General features: G+C 44.0%; 1 pseudogene; it reads left to right on the plus strand.

The window, feature by feature from the left end:
* Positions 1 to 7,370: 7,370 nt before the first annotated feature.
* Positions 7,371 to 8,626, plus strand: LOC100344199 (maspardin-like; annotated as a pseudogene).
* The last annotated feature ends 918 nt before the right edge of the window (positions 8,627 to 9,544 follow it).

The raw sequence follows: 9,544 nt of genomic DNA on the forward strand, positions 1-9,544 counted from the left end.
CGTGGGAGACCCCGATGAAGCTCCTGACTTCAGCCTGGCTTTGGCCTGGCCCAGCACAGGCCATTGCTGGGGAGTGAATCGGCATAGAAGTTCTCTATTTCTGTTTCTGTTTCTCTCTTTGTAATTCTGATTTTCTAAATAAATAAATAAATCTTTAAAAAAAAACTATCTGTGTCTCTGCTTTTCAAGTAAAAAGCAAAGCTTTTTAAAAAAATAATTCATGGGGCCAGAGCTGTGGCATAGCAGGTTAAAGCCCCAGCCTGCAGCACCAGCATCCCATATGGGCACTGGTTCAAGTCCTGGCTACTTCACTTCCAATGCAGGTCTCTGCTAAGGCCTGGCAAAGCAGTGGAAGATGGCCCAACTCCTTGGGTCCCCGCACCCATGTGGGAGATCCCAAAGAAACTGCTGGCTTCAAATCAGCTCAGCTCTGGCTGTTGCAGTCACCTGGGGAGTGAATCAGCAGAATAGAAGAGCTCTCTTTCTGGCTCTACCTCCCTCTGTAACTCTGGCTTTCAAATAAATAAATAAATCTTTTTAAAAAATAAAATAATTTATACATTGTAACAATTTCTTCAATAATTTTCAACTCCATGAGAACGGTAAAGCACATATCTGGTTTTAATTATTGTAGTTGCCTGGCTTAGGGTAGATATTCAATAAATACTTTTGGAATCAATAAAGGAATTAATATCATTACTTCAGACACAAATCATAGATCAAAAGTTATTATCAACAACATGATTTGGTTGACAAGTTTCTCAAATTTTTCCGCAAAATATTTAAAGCATTTTGGGGCGAGCACTGTGGCATAGCAGGTAAAGCCACCGTCTGCAGTGCCAGCATCCCATATGAGCACCAGTTCAAGACCCAGCTGCTGCACTTCTGATCCAGCTCTCTGTTGTGGCCTAGGAAAGCAGTAGAAGATAGTCCAAATCCTTGGGCCCCTACACTCGCGTGGGAAGACCCGGAGGAAGCTCCTGGCTCCTGGCTTCGGATAGGACAGCTGCAGCTATTGCAGCCAACTGGGGGGTGAGCCAGCAGATGGAAAATGGAAAACCTCTCCCTCTCTCTCTGCCTCTCCTTCTCTCTCTGTGTAACTCTTTCAAATAAATAAATAAATCTTTAAAAAAAATTTAAAGCATTTTGAATATTCAAAGGAAACTTGACCCCCTACTATGTGTCAGTAACCTTGACAGGCCCTGAAGGCAGAGATGTTAATTAGACACAGCCTATGCTCTCTAGAAACACTTAGATTTTTAAATCATTACAGTTCACTTCAGTAGCTGCTAAAATGGAGCTATATGCCAAAGACAAAGAAAGTCCTCTGTGAATGGTGTTTCTCTGCTTTGGCAGGTTAGTAGAGACATCAGAGAGACAGGAAGTCATAGAGGACTAGGATGAGTTTGCCAGACAATATTCAGAGGAACTGAGTCATGAACGAATGTAGGTATATTTCAGGAAATACCAGTAAGTCACTGTGGTGAGACAGGAAAGGGAAACATGGTAAAGAGATGAGTTTGGTAAAATAAGCAGAGGCAAAACATAAATGTGAGTAAATTGTCATATATGCTGCCTCAGACAGTATTTAACCCTGCAGGAAGCAGAGAAACATTGAAGTACATCAGTTAAAAATTTAACTATCAAATTTGTGTTTTACATAAAACACTCTGGTCACCAAAAAATGGATTTAAAAATATTTGAGATCTAAAATCCCCCAGACTTAAAAGCCAACTGCATGGGAGACAGAGGTGGATACATTTGCAAGATAATGAGGATGTAGAATTAATAAACCTAGAGCTGCACATTCATTTTGCTTTGGATTTTTTTGTTAGATGTCAGCATACCTCCATCAGTGGCCATGGGCACCAAACAAAATGCCTCCACAAATGTGGACTTTGGTTCAAAGGTTTTCTCCAGACTTCCTTTCCCTATCTGTTTCTACCCTTCCCATGCATTGGTTCTCCTCATCCTCTACTCTGTTTATCTTCATAACGTGATCATCTTTGCCCATCTGGACCTATTTGGATTTTATAGCATAGCTCCCCTCGATTTTAACTTTAACTCAGATACTTCAGGATGCAGCTTCAAATAGTTTCTGGAATAGGTACACATCCAAACATGCCCAACCCTAGGTTTGGCTCAACCCTTGAGAACCATTGGTTGGAAAGAATACTGGAACAAAACTCTAGGTTTTCTCAGGATTCCATTTCCCATAGTGCTCACATAAGTGAAAGGATTGGAATAGAAGGTAGGGACAAGGTGCTAAGGCCTGAACCTTTTTGAACTCCTAAAATTCTTATGTTGAAATCTTAATGCCAACAATAATGCCATTAGGAGGCAGGGCCTTTTGGGAAGTAATTAGCCCAGTGAAATGGGATTTTTGCCCTTCTAAAAGACCTAAGGGAACTTGTTTACCCTTTCTACCATGACTGAATACAGTGTGAAGGCACCATTTATGAACCACAAAACAGGTCTCACCAGACAATGAATGTTCTGATACTTTGACCTTGGACCTCTCAGCCTACAGAATATAAGAAGTAAGTTTCTGTTGTTTATAAGTTATCTGGTTTACAGTTTTTTTTTTAAATAGCAGTCTGAATGGACTAATATACAGAGTTGAAAGTTTTGTCTCCCATAGATGGCACTCCCATGCCACTGGCAGGGATAGGAATAAAGTACCAAGCTCTATGTTCATAATGCCAGCAACACTCTAGGGGAAATTTATCAGTAACTTCCAGAAGCTATTCTGCTTCTGCTTACTGATCCATCAAAATGGATCAGAATGGTAAGTTCTAGATTTGAGAACAACTGTATCACATATACTATTCTCTAGGCTTACATGTGCTATAGAGCAGTAGGCAAAGACCACTGACTCAAAACAGTGTAGGTCTCTTGATAGTGACAGAAAATGTGTTTGGTAGCCCCACGCATCAAGGGTAAAATTCTGCTAAGGAATGGGATCAGTTGCATCTGAACCATGGAAACCAAGAAACCATGGTTTCTTGTCCATGAACTCTATTGCATAATAAAAGATTGGGCACTGCTTTATGAAAACAACTGTAGAGAATTGATTTATGGTAGAATAAGTAGCACAAAGGATCTATCTCCCCACCTAGACAACAATAGCATTGATGGAATTAGCCTGATACAACTATTTTAGAGCTCTAAAAATCTACTGCAACATTGCAACTTACTGGGGGAGGTCTTGGACAGTAAGTTGTGGCTAATTTTAGTCAATTTCAACTCCTAGAAAAGTATCAGCTCTCTGTCTGCACCTCAATGTTTATTGCAGCTCAATTCACAATAGACATGGAATCAACCTAAATGTCCATCAACAGAAGACTGGATAAAGAAATTGTGGGACATGTACTCTATAGAATACTATACAGCAGTAAAAAAAAAAAGAAAGAAAGAAAGAAATCCGGTCATTTGCAACAAAATGGAGGAATCTGGAAAACATCATGCTGAGTGAAATAAGCGAGTCCCAAAGGGACGAATATCATAGGTTCTCCCTGATCTGTGACAACTAACTGAGCACTTAAAAGGAAACCTAGAGAAGTGAAATGGACACTATGAGAAACAATGTCTTGATCAGCCCTTGTCCTGACTGTCCAGGAACAACTTACTATTTTATTCCTTTAAGCATTTTTCTGTTCCACTTAATACCATTGGTTTAACTCTTTAATTAACACACAATTATTCTTAGGTGTTTAAATTTAACTGAAAAGTGATCCCTGTTAAATATGAGTGGGAATAAGAGAGGGAGGAGATGTACAGTTCAGCACATGCTCACTTGGACTTACCCCTAATGGTAGAGCTAGAAACGTGCCAGGGGATTCCAATTCAATCCCATCAAGGTGGCATGTACCAATGCCATCTTAACTGTTAAAGTGATCAGTTTCAGTTCATAATTGATCAAAAAGATAAAATTAAGTGTCAAAGGGATTACATAAATAAAACCAGTGTCTGCAAATAATAATTGATAGAAATAAAAAGGAGAGAACGATCCAACATGGGAAGCGAGATACACAGCAGACTCATAGAATGGCAAATGCCCTAAACAGCACTCTGGCCTCAGAATCAGCCCTTAAGGCATTCGGATCTAGCTAAAAAGCCCATGAAAGTTTCGCAGGTATGGAAAGCCAAGACACTGTGGCCAAAAAAAAATGACCTAAATGAAAGATCTTTGTGAGTGAGATACCAGCAGAAAGAACAGGCCATCAAAGAAGGAGGTACCTTTCTCCAAAGGGAGGAGAGAACTTCCACTTTGAATATGGCCTTGTCTAAATAAGATCAGAGTTGGTGAACTCAAGAGGCTTCCATAGCCTTGGCAGCTCATGACAAGAGCCTCGGGTGATTACTGACATCATAAATAAGTGTCAATTGTTAAATCAACAACGGGAGTCACTGTGCACCTGCTCCCCATGTAGGATCTCTGTCCTTAATGTGCTGTACTATGCGAATTAATGGTAAAACTACTACTCAAACAGTACTCTATACTTCGTGTGCCTGTGTGGGTGCAGTCTGTTGAAATCTTTACTTAGTATATACTAAGTTGATCTTCTGTTTATAAAGATAATTAAAAATGAATTTTGATGAAGAATGGGATGGGAGAGGGAGTAGGAGATGGGATGATTGTGGGTGGGAGGGAAGTTAAGGGGGAAAAAGCCACTATAATTCAAAAGTTGTACTTTGGAAACTTATACTTATTAAATAAAAGTTGAAAAAGAAGAAAAGTATCAGCTCTCCATCTCAGACCCTTAATCCTGTAGCAAGGCAACTATGCACATGTTCCCAGAGCAACCCACACAGCTTATGTGAGCAAGTTTTGGCAAAAAAGACGTGGTTCTAATTGAGCTCTGATCTATGTTCCAATCGGTGGCTGCTGCTTCTGATCACAGAAGTACACTTTGGGGCGGGGTGGCCACTGTTGTTGAACCTACCACCACCCCAAGTTGTTGTAAACCTCAACCTCTGGTTGAAGTAAATTCCGTGAGACTTAAAGGGTCAGTGCCCTTTTTCCCTCCACACTTCATTTTTCTCTTCGGGGATCTAGACATTAAAAATCCAGGATATTCAAAGAGAATTTCATATGTAGGAGAAATTAGAAAGTGACTGTGCAAGAAGCCTTGTTAACACAGTAGGTAGCGTGTCAGTCTAATAATCTAAAGAAAATGTGCATGCTGAGGGGAAGGCTCAGAAAGATCTATGAAGACCTTAAGTTTATATTTCAGGCTGATCCTAGGCACAGAGATAGTCTGAAACATTCAAAAAAATTTTTAAAAAGATTTATTTATCATTTGAGAGGTAGAGTTACAGAGAGAGGGAGAGACAGAGAAAAAGGTCTTCCATCCACTGTTTGACTTCCCAAATGACTGCAATGGCCAGAGCTGGGCCAATCTGAAGCCAGGAGCCAAGAGCTTCTTCCAGTTCTCCCCATCAGGGTGGGGGTGGGGTTGGTGGGGGGGACTGTGCAGGGGCCCAAGAACTTGAGCCATCTTCTACTGCTTTCCCAGGCCATAGCAGAGAGCTGAATAGGAAGTGGAGCAGCCGGGACACAAACTAATGTCCATATGGGATGCCAGCACCATGGGTGGAATCTTAGCCTACTATACCACAGTGCCAACCCCTCAAAAATTAAAAAAATAAAATAAACAAAACAGTCACAGAAGTGGGCATTTCACCTAGTGTTTAAGATGCCAGTTAGGACAACCACATCCTACATCGCAGTGCCTGGATTCAGTTCCTGTCTCCAGCTCCTGATTCCAGTTTCCTGTTTATGCAGACCCTAGGAGACAGCAGCAATGGCTCAAGTAGTTGGATTCCTGTTGCTTATACAGAAGTCCTGGATTCTGTTCCTGGCTCCAAGCTTCAGCCCTCAGGCTATCGTGGGCATCTGGGGAGTAAACCAGCAGGGAAGCTCCCTCAAGCTCTCCTTCACTCTCTCCCTGCTCTCCCTCCTGCCCTCTCTCCCTCTCAAATAAATAAATAGAATTGGTTTTTTAAACAGTAACAAGGGGGCCAGCGCTGCGGCTCACTAGGCTAATGCTCCGCCTGTGGTGCAGGCACACCGGGTTCTAGTCCCGGTCGGGGCGCCGGATTCTGTCCCGGTTGCCCCTCTTCCAGGCCAGCTCTCTGCTGTGGCCAGGGAGTGCAGTGGAGGATGGCCCAGGTGCTTGGGCCCTGCACCCCATGGGAGACCAGGAGAAGCACCTGGCTCCTGGCTCCTGCCATCAGATCAGCGCGGTGCACCAGCCGCAGCATGCCAGCCGCGGCGGCCATTGGAGGGTGAACCAACGGCAAAGGAAGACCTTTCTCTCTGTCTCTCTCTCTCACTGTCCACTCTGCCTGTCAAAAAAAAAATTAAAAAAATTAAATTAAACAGTAACAAGGGACCAGCACTGTGGTGTAGTGAGTAAAGCTGCCACCTGCAGTACCAGCATCCCATATGGACACCGGTTCAAGTCCCAGCTGTTCCACTTCTGATCCAGTTCTCTGCTATATGGCCTGGGAATGCAGTAAAAGATGGCCCAAATGCTTGGGCCCTTGCACCCACTTGGGAGACTCAGAAGACGCTTCTGGCTCCTGGCTTCGGATTGGCACAGTTCCAGCCATTGCAGCCATCTGGAGAGTGAACCAGCAGACGGAAGACCTCTCTCTCTCTCTCTCTCTCTCTCTCTCTCTGCCTCTGCCTCTCTGTAACTGACTTTCAAATAAATAAATAAATATTTTACAAAGTAACCAAAAAACAGCAAATCTCAAAAAAGGAGAATCAGATCTCCAGAGTTGCTACATTATTAGATTCAAATGTCCAATTTTCAAATAAGGCATGCAAAAAAACAAAAACACAGGAAATATGATCCATTCAAGAAATGAAAATAAACACACTGTCTCTCAGAAACACTTGATTGAACAACTAGATAGACAATTTAAAACTTGCCTTTAAGGTGATCAAAAATCCCTTAGAGAAAATCAAGACAATAATGCATAAATAGAAGTATCAATAAAGAGATAGAAAATAAAGGAAACCAAAAAGAAATTCTGGAGCTGCAAAGTACAACAACTGAACTGAAAAGTTGACTAGAAGGTTTCAAAGACAGCTTTGAGTGGCCAGAATAATCAGCGAACTTGAAGGAGGAAAATGAAAATTACTGAATCTGAAGACCAGATGGAAAGAAGATGGGCTCCTGCACGCGCCCCTGCTGCCGGCTGCCCCTGTGGGTCCCTAGTGCTCCCGCCGCTGGCCCCCTCCCAGGCCCAGCCGCCTCCATTGCCCGCCCCAGTACTGGAACGAGAAGCTGCCTAGGGGAGGAAGGCAAGGGACATGGGGGCAGCCAGGGCAAGGTTCACCTCCATTTCAGCTGATCATGGGAGAGATTGAAGTCTCTCCTGATTATAGCTGGTTTAGAAGTACAGTTCCCCTTTCAAAGATTATCATGGATGATAATGACAGAAAGATCTGGTTGCTCTATGATGCAGGCTCTAGAAGTATCAGGGACTGCAGAGTTATTTTTCTGGCCAATTTTGGCTTTGACTGGATGGGATTACCGGGTTATAGGTTTGCAGTATCCAGTTTATTGAGGCTGTCTTGAATTTTGTCATAGATTCAGAAAACTTTTAGATCATTTACAATTGGATAAAGTTCATCTTTTGGGGGCTTCTTTGGGAGGCTTTTTGGCCCAGAAATTTGCTGACTATAGTCACAAGTCTCCCCAGAGTCCAGTCCTCTGCAATGCCTTCAGTGACACCTCTACCTTTAACCAGACTTGGATTGCAGACGGCTTTTGGCTGATGCCAGTATTTATGCTAAAAAAAAAAAAAAATAGCTCTTGGAAACTTTTCTTCTGGCCCAGAGGACCCTATGATGGCTAACACAATTGAATTCATGGTGGACAGTCTGGAAAGATTGGGTTGGAGTGAACTGATTTCCAGACTTACCCTGAATTGTCAAAAAAAATGCTTATGTGAAACCTCATAAAATTCAGGACATCCCTGTAACCATTATGGATGTGTTTGATCAGAGTGCACTTTTAACTAAAGCTAAGGAAGAAATGTACATACAGTATCCTAATGCTGGGAGAGCTCACCTTAAAACAGGAGGCAAAGACAGGGGCCGGTGCTGTGGCACAACAGGTAAAGCTGCCACCGGCAGCACCGGCGTCCCATATGGGCACCAGTTTGAGTCCCTCCTGCTCCACTTCCAATTCTACTCTCTGCTATCGCCTGGAAAAGCAGTGGAAGATGCCCCAAGTCCAGGGGCCCCTACACCCGCGTGGGAGACCTGGAAGAAGCTCCTGGCTCCTGACTTCAGATGGGCCCAGCTCCGGCCATTGTGGCCAATTGGGAGTGAACCAGCAGATGGAAGACCTCTCTCTCTGCCTCTCCTCTTTCTGTGTAACTCCGACTTTCAAATAAATAAATAAATCTTTAAAACACACACACACACACACACACAGGAGGCAATTTGGATACTTGTGCAGAAGTGCAGAGGTGAATTTACATACAGATACATTTGCTGCAGTTCCACGGAACCAAATACGTGGCCATCGACCATTCAGTGGTCAGTGCCGAGGAGCTCGAGGTGCAGAAAGGCAACCTCAGTATCAGCCAGGAGGAGCAGTAGCTGTGGCTTCCACTGTCGGTGATGAGGCGACCCGGCGTATCCTTGTACAGTCAGTGATGACGGCGCCACCAGTCAGCCCCAGCCTTCGGGTGCAGCGGGTTCCCGGTTCTCACTGTGTTTGGGAAACAGGACTATTGTCATCCACGGGACAGCGGCAGCTCTTCTAAGCCAGTGCAACTGCCCCCTCTTTGGGTTTTTCTTTGTTTGTTTGTTTTAGCTTTTGAATTCAGGAAGTTCTTTTGAAGACTCCCTTAAGAACTGTGATAATTTTTTTTTTTTATTTTGACAGGCAGAGTGGACAGTGAGAGAGAGACACAGAGAGAAAGGTCTTCCTTTGCTGTTGGTTCACCCTCCAATGGCCGCCACGGCTGGTGCGCTGCGGCCGGCGCACCGCGCTGATCCGATGGCAGGAGCCAGGAGCCAGGTGCTTCTCCTGGTCTCCCATGGGGTGCAGGGCCCAAGCACCTGGGCCATCCTCCACTGCACTCCCAGGCCACAGCAGAGAGCTGGCCTGGAAGAGGGGCAACCGGGACAGAATCCGGCGCCCCGACCGGGACTAGAACCCGGTGTGCCTGCACCACAGGCGGAGCATTAGCCTAGTGAGCCGCGGCGGTGGCCTGAACTGTGATAATTTTGCTACCAAAAGTCCTCACCCCTGTGTCCTCAAGTGAATATCAATTTCTGAGGTTTGGGATTTTGTGAATTTTTCTTTCCTTTCCTTTCCTTTCTCCTTCCTTTCTTCTTCTTGCCTTTTATGTTACTCTCTAGATGCTGCACATCCAAACTGTGTGTCAGAAGGATGTTGGCTACTTTTAGGCTTTCTTAGGCGTAACCATTGTCAGAGGGCCGGGGCTCCCGCCCCATGGTGTGCTCTCTTGTGAACCAATTACTTTTACTTTCCAGTTAAGCACATTGTTC

The sequence above is a fragment of the Oryctolagus cuniculus genome, chromosome 1, assembly GCF_051225735.1.
Source record: "Oryctolagus cuniculus isolate XC-2025 breed Fujian yellow rabbit chromosome 1, ASM5122573v1, whole genome shotgun sequence".
Taxonomy (NCBI): domain Eukaryota; kingdom Metazoa; phylum Chordata; class Mammalia; order Lagomorpha; family Leporidae; genus Oryctolagus; species Oryctolagus cuniculus.